Source organism: Thermobia domestica, chromosome 18 (genome assembly GCF_964235325.1).
Source record: "Thermobia domestica chromosome 18, izTheDome1.hap1.1, whole genome shotgun sequence".
NCBI lineage: Eukaryota > Metazoa > Arthropoda > Insecta > Zygentoma > Lepismatidae > Thermobia > Thermobia domestica.
Genome location: NC_137471.1, coordinates 153,358,823 through 153,374,611, shown reverse-complemented (window position 1 = coordinate 153,374,611; position 15,789 = coordinate 153,358,823). Strand labels below are relative to the sequence as shown.

General features: G+C 34.8%; 1 protein-coding gene across 4 annotated transcripts in view; it reads right to left on the bottom strand.

Moving 5' to 3' along the window:
• The window catches only part of LOC145674781 (uncharacterized), a 60,068-nt gene extending 45,165 nt beyond the window's left edge, over nt 1-14,903 (bottom strand). For 2 of the 4 annotated variants that reach the window (XM_081744987.1, XM_081744988.1), the window contains exons 1-2: nt 14,329-14,903; nt 12,330-12,553 (exon numbers count right to left, since the gene is read on the bottom strand). The gene's annotated coding sequence lies outside the window, so the exon portion shown is untranslated. The remainder of the gene's footprint in view (nt 1-12,329; nt 12,554-14,328) is intronic. The other 2 variants (XM_081744985.1, XM_081744986.1) reach the window with 1 other exon arrangement.
• Nucleotides 14,904-15,789: the final 886 nt, after the last annotated feature.

The following is a 15,789-nucleotide window of genomic DNA, read 5'->3' as shown; positions in this document are numbered from 1 at the left end:
TATGAAGTGACTGGTAACTCGATGCATTCCTTGCAAGGGAATACTCTACAAATAATTTTGAACATTTTCATCTATATGAACCGGAGTTCACATATCAATAGTTTGAGTAATTTGCACGTGTGATTTCCTTGAAATTTGCAGCTAACGAGAGATGCACGAGAAAGTTTTAATCTGAACCGTTTCCGCATACCGCAGAATGATGAAGTGTTACATGTGTAATTCTGCATACCTCTGTAGGTCATGTGGTAATGTATAGCTCGTAACTGCACCGTTATTGTGTTATGGATTCGAACGTGAAATAAGGTGTTGGTGCAAAATCCATTACCGCACCTCAGAAGTCAGCTTGGCAACAAAGCAGAAGTACTTGCACCGAGAATATGACTGCACAGTTGGGAGGAGGTAGTATGAATGTGCTGTGCGGTCAAGAGAAGACGCGAACTATGACAGATTCTATACACAGGGTAATGCACGTCTAGCCAAGATTCGTCACGCTCTGGGATTTCACAGAATCCCGCAACGCACACAGCAGCGAGACATAGTATATATTTGTATTAGTGGTACCCTTTGCCTGAAAAGGAAGTAATAATACCCCATTATGAGCCCAGGAAATAAAATGTGATCATCACTTTGGTCGCTCAGAGTTGAACACGGACTTTCTTTGTTGGTGGTACGTCGGCACGCTGTCATTGGTTTCACTGGTTTTCTTTACTCCCACCAGACGAAGGCTGGGATTGTACCTTCTAGAAGGCTAGGCACAGTGCCTTCCCTAATACTAGACTCGCCTAAAAGATCAATGTGACCCTGGAAAATGAAATCTTTAAATTTTAGTCCCACGTTTATGCCGGCTAGGCTAAAGGAGACGGTGATGATGAGAAATGAAAATGGTGGAATGAAGAAAGTGGGAGGAAACGGAAAACCCCCGAGCACGGTGTTAGTCCAACACAAAGTCCACACGGTGCGAGCTGGGATTCTCCCAGGGATCCCATGCGATGACCCTGAAATGCGAGGTCCGAATCCTTCCTTGAATCATTCACTTGCATAAATACATGCATAAAAATCTAGTGAAGCTAATGATAGCTTGAAGGCGTACCATCACAAAAGGAAGTTCGTGTTCAACTCTTGAGCGACCAAAGTAATGATAACGTTTCTGGGGAGATCAGTATGAGGTATTACTACTTGTTTTCTAGGCAAAGGGTACCACAATTACCAGGATATACTATGAATCACTGCTGCGTGCGTTGCGGGATTCTGTGAAATCTGAGCGTGGCATGCTGACAAATGGTGTCCGCCTCCTAGAAAAGAACGCACCCGTTCACTTTTCGAATCTTGGCCAGACTGATGCATTCCCTGTGTATGGAATCTGTCATAGTTCCCGTTTTCTCTTGGCCGTACACCACCCCTTCCCAGCCATGCAGTCATGTACTAGGGGCAGGTACTTCTGTCTTGTTGCCACGCTGCTTTCTGACGTGCAGTAATAGATTTTGGACCAATACACTTTACTTCACGTTCGGGCCTATAACACAGCAATGGTGTAGAATTACGAGTTGTACATTAAAACATGACCTACAGAGGTATGCAGGATTACACATGGAATATTTAATCGGTCTAAGATATGTGGAAGTGGGTCAGGGTAAAACTTTTTCGTGCTTCTCTTGTTAGTCACCAAATTTCAAAGAAATCACACATGTGCAAATTACTCAGAAACTATTGATATGCGACCCCCGGTTCATATAGGTGAAAATGTTTCCAAGTACTTGTAGAACATCCCCTTGAAACGAATGCATCGAATTACCAGTCACCCTGTATATAATCGTTCTTCTATAAGCTTTCTTGACTGATATTCCTACGATATGATCTTTCATTTTCTTTAAAGAAATAGGTGGTGTTGCAGTCGACTTAGTCTTCTCGGTTCGCAGATATTACAAATCTAAATATCAGATAAAAATTCGGAATTATACTTTTCTTAAAGCAATAAATTCTATATAAATTTCCCTTCTTGTTCCATACTATGGATCTCATGTTTGTTTCTTCTAAGGCAATACAGAAGAAGTATATTTTCATTGAATTATTATAATGCGTTTCTAAATGTTTAGGCCATGGCACAGAGAATGTCCATGTAGTCAGTCGCCTGTATAAGGGTATTCAAAAATATATGCCTTTCGTTTATTTTCCCAGGGGAGAGGATATACTGTAGTGACTTAAATTTCCTTATAGCTTTCATCGTGCTTACATTCACCCTTCCTTTTTGTTCTCTTAAATCTACTGCCTATCATTTATTACTTTTTGGTAGTAGAACGAAAGTGATCTTCGTAACTTTTCGCCGCCAGTAAAATATACCTCTTTCAGCAGTGAAGTAAGAGAGAGAGTGTGAGGACAAAACTTTAAAGGTAAGACGTTAATCAGTATATTTTATAAATCATCCTATCATTTTCTCTTATATTTAAAAGAAATCTAAATAGGTCATTGTGGAGTGCAATTAATGAGAAATTTTTGGTCTTAAAACCATTCTTTGCTGAATGGTTAAATTAATTACGGTACTACTACTCAACGGAAGTACAGAAGGACTTCGGCGAGCACGAAAGCTTGTAGCGAAGAGAATGTTGGGCAGTTAACAGCTCTAATGCTGCACGGAACAATATTGCGACGTTTCACAATACAATTATAGTAGTCTTCAGTGTGACAACGAACAGGTAACTCCGATAAATACATTTATGACGTCATGAAAAATACAGTTCTTAATAATACTCCTACTGAGATAAAATTTGCACTGAATTAACCAGTTCCAAGCACTCTTTAAACTGTGTGGCATATCTTTCGATATTAAAGTAGTCCTTTTTCAGAAATTATACTGGAGTACTCAGTTAACCCATAAAGATACCGTCATACTTATTTGCGGAAAGCCCGTTATACGGTTGATTAAAGTACATATATTACTTCTCTAATATTTCCTCTCCTTACGGCAAAGATCAAATAGTTCATATTAGTTCATATCTATAAAGGCGTTTGACGTAATTCAATACAGTTCTAATATCTCGCTTATTATGTTAGATATCGACATAGAGTTTTCACTTTTTAACAAAGTTCGGTGCACTTATTATGGTGCTTGAATGAAATCTAATGTTGAACGTGTCCTTCGACGGAAATTATATTGTACTCACTTATGCCATAGCGATTCCCTATAATCAACTAAAAAATTCCCATCAGACTCAAATAAGGTACATATGGTTGCATCATGCTTTGTGGAATTTTTCCTCCTTATAGACTAAAACCAAAATTAGATATTGACATGAAATTTTCACAGTACTACCAAGCTCCATGTACTCTTTAAACTGCGTGGCTGAACTTTCGATACTGAAGTACGGAAGTTCGCTGTAGAAATCACTTAATTGGGAACGCCTATTAGTTTATTTTATTACATAAATGAATTATTTTACTTCTTTTTCTAATAGCAAAGAGAAAGTAAGCACATTCATAAGTCTCTATATTTATGGCGTTATCAAAAATATAATTCCTTACATCTCCGTTGACAAATATTGACTTGAAATTTGCATTCTTTTATAACACTCCATGCACTCTTTAAACTGCCTTGAAGAACTATCCATACTTGCCTTTCTGTAGAAGTTACAATGGGTACTCACTTAATCTATAGAGATTTTATCATACTTAACAGCACACCACCGATTAGACTATCTATTAAAGTACATATATTAGTTTTTTTTTTAATTTTTACTCCTTAAAGCAAAGAACGAAATATCCAAATCGAAGAATGCCTCTATATTTATTACGTCATCAAATATATAATTTCTAATATCTGCTGCTTATTAGATATTGACATGCAATTTTCAATATCTTACACGGCTCTATGCACTCTTCAGACCATGTCTTCCTATAGACATACTAGTAAGGTATTCTTTTAATCCATCGGAATAGAATCGTATTCAAATTTTTGTTGGGAATCAGTAATTGTTTCTGAAATTTTAACATCTAATACACCTTTATTTCACGGTATGCCTCTAACGTTGGGCGACCAACTAAAAGATTTTAGTAATCACATATCTGTAACAAACTTCAAAACCACGTGGAGTTACATCCCTTGAAATTACAAAACTCAATGCAGACGCCTAATTATTTTCCATTGGAATTCCTTCTGGAGTCCTTATTAACTCTCAATAAAACGTTTCGGAAATTATATAATTGAATACACAAACTGTAGATCTACTGTGATTTGATATTTTGATAGACATTGAACGTATCGAGTTATTGTTTTCATTGGATACAAGCGAGTAAATTCTTCAAAACTACGTTAAGCTATGTTTTGGAAATATGTATAAATGGGAGTTCTACGATCCGAATTTTATGCCGAAACCCCATAGGGTTATACATTTGTCTTGAACTTAAACTGCACTTAGGAGTTGTTGCTAGGTCTCAGTAATTTTCTTAATATTGAACAGTCTACTATGCATACTCCACATTATTATGGTGTTGATATTATTTCATGGTTTCTCTGTCACCATTTAGATATTTCGACTTGCAGCTTTCGGTAAACACATATCTGTAACTTTCTTCAAGGCCCTGTAATGTTATATTTTCCAAATATTTGAAAACTGAAGTTTCACAAACTTCATGGTACCCCGAAGCCCCATAGAGATGAACATTTGGTTTGGATTATAAGTGTTCTTGGACCATTCCACGCGAAAGTGAACCTGTACCCAAATTTTCACAAATTGTTAAAACCAATGCGTTTTTCAATGTATATAAACGAAACAAAACCAAATTTACTCTCCCGGAAAGAAAATAATTTTTTATACTCAGAATTCATGCAAAATTTTAAGTATAAATTGTAAATTTGTAATATCAGCTGAGAGGAATTTATTTATTCTTGTTATAGACAACACTTTATGGTACATTGTGCATATTTGACTGTAGTAACTTCGTGCCGTTCAAAGTGCTATTTTCTACAATCTGAAGTTAAAAGATTGTGTACAGGGTAAATATTGTTTATAATATCATTGAAGACATACACGTCAACTAGAGTGTCATGCTCGTGAAAGAAAACTACCAAATTGTTATTGTACTGAATTACTAAATTTGGGAATGTGGTTCGTATGTAGTTCGTATTAGAAATTTGCACGTACATTTCCCATCTACAAAAGTTTGGACTGAAGCTACTAATAATATTTCGATTCATTTCAACTTGAAAACATGTCTTGCCCGTGTTAGTGGAAACACCATGGGGTGGAGAGGGAAGTTGGTGTAGACTGGTTATTCTTAATAGAAAATGAATTGCCATGTACTAACGTTTTCTAAGCATGAGCATTACCTACTTAAATGAAGGTCAATCCATTACTACCAGTATGATGATTTAACGAAAAATAGGTGTTATATAAATGTTATCATTTGCATCATTTTTTTATTAGTTTCCTAAACAATTTAATTAATACAAGGATCCAGTTTGGCCAAACTGATTGAAGGGAATAGGATGTTAAAGGGTCTATTCTATAACATACTATTCTATTTAGGAGGAAGATAATACTATTCATAGTTTCTGTTTAAAGTATGTATTTATGGTATTCGATTCCAAATCAGTTCGTTGCTATAAGTGCTTACAGTGAAGAGTATTGAGTTATGAACACACGGAAGAGATTCTTGATTCTTTTAACAATATTTTGTAGTAGTTCAAAGCGTTATGAGCTTTAGAATTTACATCAGTTAACTAATAAATTGTACTTAGCATGAGTCTCTTACACACTGTATCATACCAAGTTACTGCATATTTAAACCTATTTGTCAAGTATCGAGAGCACAGCCTTACAAGTTTCTTCCATTTGTCTTTTGTTGCAGATCAGCAAAACCTGAAGGATTGAGTTAGCTGCGAATGAAACTGAAGGGATACAAAGAGGAATATGAAAGACATCAAGAAAGAGAACAAGAGAGAGACATTACACGGAAGATGAAAGCACAAGTAATACCTAAAAAGATTGAAAAGAAAAACCGACGAAATGAAGCTGAAAAAAAGAAAGTGCAGATTAAGGAGACAGTGAAAAGCAGTTAAAAAACCGAAGAAAGCTGCCGAAAGTTCAAAATTTGGGTCATATGTGCGCGTTCATGCACTTGGGAAGACAGTAAGTAAATTTTTAAAAAACAGCTACCTTTAAATCCACAGAAAAAGGCAACCATAGACAGAAAACTATTAAATGATACAATGCCTGACACTATTATCAGTTTATTCTTTGCAGTGGACAAAACACAGACTAGAACGAAAATTCATAATGCGCTTGATGAAACTGAAATGGAAAAAAGGCTTTATTGAAGCGGACGAAACCCTTGTGAAGGGAATACATTCAGTTATACAAAACAAGAAAAAGAAAGATACAATCAATCGAGTACAAAAGATACAGTGATATACAAAAAAAATACAGGTATACATTAAGATGATAAAAAAGTGGTGCTTCAACAAAAAACACATAGAGATACAAGTGAATAATGACAAAAAAAGCAGTAATGAAAAAAGCATACAAATACAAAGATGAAAACGAATACAAACCGATAAATAACAGACAAGTGATGGGTAAATTAATAGGAAGATATTTTTCGACAAAATTCCCAGGGAATATTCCGGGAATTTATGTACAAACGCAAAGAAAAATTCATTCTATTATTATAATTTTAAAATAAAATTAGTTTTTACTACAGTATACTTATTACTGTTGTCTCCACAGGATTCTTTAAAATGTATATTCTGAATGATGATTTATATTCTTATGATTTATATTCTTATTTTATTCTATTTAGACACTACGTATAAACGTATGTTTACTTACTATATGTTTTATTACGTAAATATGTACTAGGAAAAACACTTGGCATAGAAAGTCCACATACCTTTACACCGCTAAATAGTTTAAATTTATACGTAAGTGGGTTTTCTAAACTTAACGCTAATATTATAATCACAGAAGTTTTCAAACGTTATAAGCAAATTAGGGTGATAACTGCCAGAAAACATGAAAATTTCGTAAGGTTACCAGAGTATGGAATTGCATATATACAAAATGTTGATTTGAGGTACACTGTGCTTTGTTACTGTGTTCTCACTGTAATATTAGATTTCTACATTAAGAAGATATGCTATTTCGAACAATATACACAGTGTTACAAATATTTACCAACAATGCTTGGTATATAAATACACCGTAAAACGAAGCAAACAAATCCTAATAAACACAGGTTCGGAAACAATGATACCAATGAAACATCCTGAGATACAACCCTAATTTTGATATGTAAACCCTACATTTTAAAATTATATGTATTTACGACTACATAGATTTCCTTATTCAATATCTGATTCTTTCTCAGAGAGCGAAATTCGAACCAGAGACAGCAGACAGATCGACATCTATTACTTACGGTGGTTCGAGATGTATTGACAGTATTTCACTTCTGTCTGTACAGAATTACTAGATGACTTTACAAACTGGTTCATAAATTAATACTTTGCTTCTTTCTTGTGTAAATGGAAATTTTAAAAATCGTGTAATTAGTTATATAAAATAAGTCAACGAGTTTCAACTTTTCACCTGCAAATTATTAAAAACCTAGATCTAAATCATTATAAATGAAAATAAATAATTAATCATTTGGTTCTTATAATTTGGAAAAGAAAGTAAAGAAATGGGAATAAATTTCTTTCCGGGAATTTATATGCCAGGGAAAAAATCAAGAATATTCCCATTTTTTTTATTTTCCTTCCCACCGGGAAGATTCCCATTGCCCATCACTATAACAGACGAAATAAGTTATGTGTGTCATTGACAATGGGGAGGGGATGAAATATTTCTAAAATGCATGATTATTTAATAAAAAGGAAAGTGTAGTAAGTCAAGTCTGTTTCGTTTACGTGTTAGAATACAAATCATGGGTACCTGAAGTTAAATTTTGTTGGTTAAGTAAATACAATTAACATTTTCTTGAAGTAATTAAATGTTTTAGCTTCTACTACATTTGGTAGAGCATTCCATGACCTTGGAGCTAATACTGAAAATGCCGCAGTGGTTTGCTTCAGTCTATGGTGTGCAATATCAAACATAGTTCTTTTATGTGTTGAGTGTGAATAGTTGACCTAGCAATGACTTTCTTATATAAATACGCGGGACGTGTTGTTTTAAGAATTTTATAAATGAGACAGCAATAATGCAAATGTCGTCTTCTGGACATTATCAGCATGCTGTTGTTCAGAGTAGGCAAAATATGATCTATTGTAACAGAAGCGGATGCATGAATCTTGTACCTTTTGAATCGCAATTGCATTGCAATTGTATTTTGTAAGAAGTGGGCCATATACATCATCACAATAATCAAACAAACATAGTGTTTGTGACACGAGTAGCTTGGTATTTTTGGACAGACAGTCTCGTATTTTGTACAAGTTTCTTAGTAATCCAAGAGCTTTTGAACATTAGGTAGAGACGTGATTATTCATAGAAAGTTTATCACTCAATTGTGCTCCAAGACTTCTTACACAAAGTGAATAGCTAATGTTTGAGTCCATTATTTGTAATTCTAATTTTTCAGGAACAATTTTATTCAGATGATTAGCGGAACCTTGAACAGTATAAGTACATTTTAAGGGATTAATAACAAGGCGGTTATCAACAGACCAGTTACTGATAGCATTAACATCTTGATTGAGGAGTCGAACAACTTGTGGTTAAGTCCTGAGGCAAAGCTTATATAAACAATTGAGTGTCGTCCGCGTAACAGTATATCTTTGAATGCTGTACAACATATACCAGATCTGCACTGTATAAGGTAAACAAAACTAGACCTAAAATTGAGCCTTGTGGAACACTTCTATCAGGAACAGCAGCTTCAGAAATTTTGTAATGAGAGGAACTTCGTAAAGCAACTTGCTGTTTTCTCTTATATAGATAGGATTCGAACCATTTTATGGTATTTACCGAAAAGTATAGTATTTCATTTTCGCTAAGAGAACATCATGCTGGACAGAGTCAAATGCGTTTGAGAGGTATAATAAAATTTGTATTTCCACATATTAGTCATTTAGTGCATGAAGCACATCGTCTTTAATACCTAACAAAGCAGTACAAGTGCTGTGAGATTTTCGAAACCGAGATTCTTCAGATGGAAGTATGCTAGAGCTATCAAGGTATGAAATCATTTTTGAAGCAATAACTTTTCAATTACCTTTGAAAGAACTGGCAATATACTTATTGGCCTAAAATCACTAACTGATTTAATGCAAGGTTTCTTTGGTAATGGCAGAACTTTAGTTTGTTTCCACGGATTAGGGAATTTATCATTCGATAAAGAGCAGTTCACAATATTAGTTAAGGGATATGTGATAACAGGTAAAGCTATTTTAAGCATATATAGGGTTATTTCATCAAAGCCCGCGGCACTGGATTTAATGTTAACAATTGCTCTTCTAACTTCATGTTCATGAACAGGTCTTAACATGAAAGGAGTTCCACAATCAGCGTGTTTCAGTGAACTGTACTGTTTTATTTGTTTATTAAATGTATCGTTACTTGTTACTGAGATTTCGGAAGCCTTGAGAAAATGACGGTTTATAACACCATTACAATTTAGATCTTCAGAGAGGTTCAACGATGAACTTTTCCCACCTATTCCCAAATTATGCATCGTCCACCAAATGCCTTTGTTGTTTTTAGCGTTATTTATACGAAAGGAAAAATACGCAATCTTTTCTTGTCGAATAACTGCCGAAGTAAAATTACAAAGTTCTTTGTATTCATCCCAATGTTACTGCAACTTAATGCGTTTGAACCTACAGAGCGGACGGTCGCGCATTTTCACTAGCAGCTTAGTATTACCAGATACATAAGGTAATTTGTTATTTGAAACTTGAACCGTTTTCATTGGCGAGTGCTGATCGAACAGACGTTTTAAAGAAGTCTGAAGAAAATCAACTTTAGCATTTATAGAATCCTGAAATTTAATTTGTTTACAGTTCAAGGTTTCGGCATTTTGTAGAATTGCGTCGTGATTAAAGCTATTAAATTTGCGATACCGAATAATATCAAATGACCCTCTTGACGGTTTTTTAATGTTCAGGAAAGCATGTGCCACCCAGTGATCGGATGATCCAATGGATGCACTAACGCCACTTGATGCTATCATGTCAATTTTATCGGTAATAAGGAGATGGTGTAATCATCACTGAATTCTGTTATTCTGGTTGGTGTGAAAATTCAAAAGTTCTTCAAACGAAATTATATCAGTTGTCAAGCACCTAATATCAGAAGTGGGAAGTACGTTATTCTCATTTCAAAATCTGGTAGAGAAAGAAAAGTGCAAAATGTCACATGAATATTATAGTGAAAGAGGCTTACCAATTATTTGTTGACGAAAATCCTGATATTCAAGTTAAATTGTCTAAATTTCATGAACCTCTCCAAGTGCATATAGTTTTTTCACGGGAATTGCTACATAATATATGTCTTTGCAAATATCATATAAATTTCAATTTTCTCATTCAGGCTATCAGAAAAAAGCTCCAACCTTTCCTACTAGTAGTGATGGAATTCTTGAAAGATTCTGTTGTGATACAAAAAGTTAAAGAGATATAATAGGTGACTACAGTAAGTGCACTAGTGATCTGAACATCTTAATTAATTATGATAGGAATATCTATTGTACTCTGACAAACTGGCCAATGGAGGGACCGTGAAGGTCGAACGAGGTCTACTGAAACTTAGTTGAGCTTTAGTCTGAGCTGATTTACACCCAAATAAATAAATAAATAAATTCAGTCAAAACTATTTTACGAAATGAAGAAAATTTGGACTATGACAAAGTAATGTCGCAAGTTGATTTTGCGGAAAATTACTGCGTTGCATAAGACAAAACAAATTACGATTTTCATTGCCTTCACATTATTTTAACATGCTGTGCGATCATTTGCTGTCGTAAGCAATGATTTTAGCCATGTGAAAGATTGTGTTTACGCGTGTGTAAAGAAAATAATACATGGCATGAAACACGAGGTTTCTGAGCTAAATGCCATAAAAATATTTCTGGATAGTAATGGATCACAATTTTAAAAAATTTATCTAACTTGTGCAAGATGTACATTCAGCAAGACTTTGGCATGCAAGGATATGGTTCTTCATTGCTACCTCATGGTAAGGGAACAGTAGATGGGATTGGAGATATACAAACAGAGCAGTATTGTACTTTGTAGAAAAAAGAAAAGTGGCTGTAGTATGTGCTGCTGATTTCGAAGCAATCTCTTCATTTGAAAATACATCTATTTTACTATTATGATCAGCGGAAATTAAAGAAAACCAAGAAGTTCTTAATGATAGATGGAAAAAGATTCTGTTAACTGAACGAGTCCAATCAAAGCAGTTTGTTCTTGGATTTCACAGACAAAATTTGGCTGTTGTTGAAACGTTTAAATAAGAGTTTCAACCGTGTATAGTCTTCAAATTTTTAATCTTAGACGTTTGTTGAGATTTCGAAAATGATTACGCCGAAGGCCACGAAGCTCCCCTCAGCGACTTAGGTTTGAATGATAACATAGCGTGTATTAGGCCAGCTGTTGAAAATATAACACACTGAACATTTTTGTTGGTGGAATTTCTTTCTAGCGGAAATAATAAAACATATAAGTATTCAGCCATCGCATAAATCTCAGCGGAAGAGGACAAAGAAATCAAGTTAACTTCTATGAATAACGTCAGCAACAGCAGTAAAATTTTCAGGACTGTTAAAGATGTGTCTTATATGCGTTTCGACCAAATAATGTGTGTTACAAACACCTATTTTATAAAGTATAAGGCATGTACTAACTTTTGAATAAGATGGATGTAAATGAGCAAGCATTACACCTAAATTGTAGATGGCAAGAAATAAATGTACAGCATAATATAATTTTTGTGACAAAAGCAAGCCTGAAGTAAAGTAAGTAAGGATTAATTGTGAGAGTTTTCAGTGCAACAATAGCAGAGCAAAAATTGTCCTACTTTCGAGTATTATTATTTTTTAAATTTTCTTTAGCATTTCAGAAATCATTAATATTGAGATTTTGCGTATTGATTCACACGGTGCCGTGTCCTTCAGAACCACGCGTAAAGTTTACATCTCTTTTTATTAATGTAAATATTAATCGTATTTCGCTTATATGAAATTTGTTGAAAGAAACGCATATTGAGCTAAGAATTCAATTTTTAAGAATTCAGATTTTATATTTAAAAAAAAAACAAAAAAAAAAAACAAAAAGCATCACCTACGTGTACTCCTAAGATTGCATTGCTCACATATCACATATTAGAAAAGTTTACCTTGTAGAAATATACAATTCAATGCTTCAAATTTGTAGTGTTAATGTCCTGCACGTGACGATGGAATAGCGCTTTTGGAGTAACTGTTATGCGTCAGTAAATATTCTTTGTTTCTTTCTTTTTTTTTTAACAGTACTGTCTAGTAAGCAAACTCTGCTGTCGCTCTTTATTTTCACTCAGCAGCCGTTAGGTGTGCTGACTTGAGATTTTCAGTAAACAAGCACCTGTAACATACCACAAATATTTCTGTAAAGATATGTTTCGGAAATGTTTAAGAACTACAGTTTTGCGAATTTAAACCTCCGATATTAATTTTGGAAATTTTAACACCTAGTACGCAAACATCACACCCCCATTAGATCGCTATTTATTAAGCAATATTTCGGTAACCATGATGTGTACGGACTTGTGGTTTTCGATAAAGAGACAACTATGACGTTCTTTATATTTCAGACATGTATTTCGTAATACTTGAAAATGCAGAACCTAGGTACTCCACAGCACTAGGAAACTCTCTGGGGTGCCCATCAACTTTTACGGACAAATATATTTTCAGTTGTTGTTTTAATAAGCACTCTTTTAAAATTCATCGTTGTTCTACTCGAAATCCAGGAGTCCATACCCGACCGACAAACCTCAGTGGCCGTGTCAGGTGGACACTAAAAAGCACAAATCCTATTTAACCGAGTGCAGGCAGGGCGAAGCTGATCGGCTAGCGCAAGGATGCGTTCGTATAGAGCAGGTGCGACCGTGATGGCTGGGTGTGTCCATAAGTGAGAAAATTCTAAATACGTGAATTTTCGCAATGAAACATTTCTTATATTATTTGTAATGGCTTGCCACTAAAAACGATCGCTTATAAGATCAAAATACAGCTTATGTATACTGTGCAGAAATGCTAGGCCGTGAGAAAATAGTATTTAATACAATCCTTTTTCGTACAGATAATTAGTTTAACATTCGTAAAGCAGTTTTGACAATTTTACACTAGAAATCCTACAATTGTAAATATAGAATACAGCTGTATTACTTACTATTCAAACCAGTCGCCTACAGATTCCGTCTCCTCCCCCCCCCCCTTGCTTTATAAACGTATCTACCTGTGCAATGTTCAATTCTAACTGTAAATTTAGCATAATTTGTTGTACCTATACTTGACCTGCATTATATAAGTTCATTACTACAAACTTTTCAGATTATGTGATTTCAATTTTACTTTTGTATAAGGTTTAAGAAAAAAAGCGCGGGAGTAGTTTTGGCACATTACAGTTAAGATAGTTTACGGGTTAAATTGAATACTTTCCATAAAAACGCATATTCATAAGTAATTTATTTCTGCAGGCAACAAAATTAAATACAGCTGAATGTTAGCTTTACAAGTGCTCTTCGAGAGACAAAATAAGTGAGTGCTTATGAAAGGTGACTCTATCAGATTCAATTTTCCACCAGCGGTGTGTCTGAACAATGAACAGAAGGTTTATTGTATATTTAAAAGTGCTGTGTTATTAGTATGAAGCCATTACAAGTGCTACTGAAAATCGTATCAGTGCCAAAACATAGTTCTTTCTACTACCCACGCTTACGCGAAAACCCACCGTCGCTGACACACCCGGTCTTTGAAGAACCTCCTCATATGCCTACTTGCATGTCTCTGCTCTGACTCGGTTAGATAACATTAAAGCATTTTAGTGGCCACCTATCGCAGGGTGGTTTGTTTCCTGTACTAACTTCATGCCATTCATCCAAATAATTTATAATCCATATATTTGTAATTATATGCAAATCGTAAAAGAATTGTATTCTTTAAAAAATTATTTCTAGTGACTCCTTGAACTCTATCTATGCCAAGTGAAACATTTACATGTCATCTAGCATTAATCTTTTAGGGAACAATAAGAATAAAATTAGTGAAAGAATATAATTGTTCAACACTTATTTCCAGTGGTGTGCCAAAAGTAAACCTTGGCAGAAGTAAAAATGCCGATTTAGACATAATTACCACCGGTCGCTCCTACAAAGATTTTATTCCTGCAATCTTGTCTTCTTGGAATGATCACTGAGAAATATCTATATATATATTTATATAATTCTTTTACTATGGCACGAGCTTCTAAGACCAGTGTCGACATTCTTGTCTTGTCTAGTCGTATGACTATTATCAGTCAATGCACCAGCGTACTAGTCATATGTGCTACATATGCTAAATTGTCAAATGTGTACCTCAAACAGAGGATTTATGATTCAAAAACAAAGTAGAGTATAATACAGGACACAATCGGGAAAAATGACACAAGTCAGGAAATTGGTCAAAGTCAGAAAAAGGTCAAAATCGGGAAAGAAGTTCAGACAGGGAAAGAGGGCAAAAAGCCAAGGTTAACAGGGCAAAAAAAAATTAAGGGTAAGTAGGAAGTGTAAAATGAAAAAGAAAGCATATAAAAAAGAAGGGAATCTATGTACGTGTAAATGTAACAGAAAGGGTGAGTCTAGTGTAGGTATATAGCAAGTCCCACTTAGTCTTGTTCCTCACGGAGCACCACTAGACACTAGGTACCCACTACAACAGCCACTGCCGAACTCTACATTCTTCGCGATCGTGATTGTATACAGCAGTAGACGAATTTGCCAACGAATATTACAATTTATTACTAGATCAAAGATTAGAAAATCACTAAACGTTAACACTATATATATATATATATATATATATATATATATATATATATATATATATATATATATATATATTCATCCTCACGGCATTGTCAAGGCTCTATATTTGTATTTTACATTTATTATTGCAACCGGGTGTCTCTGACTGCCGTATTCGGTAGCCCGATCATCACCCCTGTTCTTCGCGCGCAGAGTCATTCGAAGAACTGAAAACGTACTCTGTACACAAACAGTTTATGGTTGTGAACTCGGAAAGCCTAGTACTTCTGCTTGTGAAGGTCAAAAAGTGGGAGAAAAAAGGATGTGTAGAATGTAAAGAGGCTTCAACAGTGACTGATACTTGTAAGAACCATATTCATTTGTAGTTCGTGCACATTCCGCCTGTAGCGCTACTGTGGCACAACGTATATTGTAACTATATAACTCTTGTACACCGCTAGTAGGTCTATTCGCGTTAGTAACGACCGAAACTATGTTGTCAGCTCTGACTGCGATAAGGCACTGTCGTGCTCCTTTTGCTTTTCTTTTTTCCCCTTTTTCATTTGTGAGACGCTAAACATGTTGTTTTTGCTTGTTGCACGCGCTGAACGGGTTCCTGCGAAGCGTAGTATTTAACAAGTTGACTACATATTCTTGTTTGCGATAGTTTTAAATTGGTTAACTGTTGAAAAACATACGAAAATAAAGCTGTACTTGTAAAGGTATATTAGTCGAGGACGTAACTACTGACAGTGTTGATTACAGATTTTTTCGAGGAAGAATTTAATTACAGTTGAGGTGAAAAAAAGAC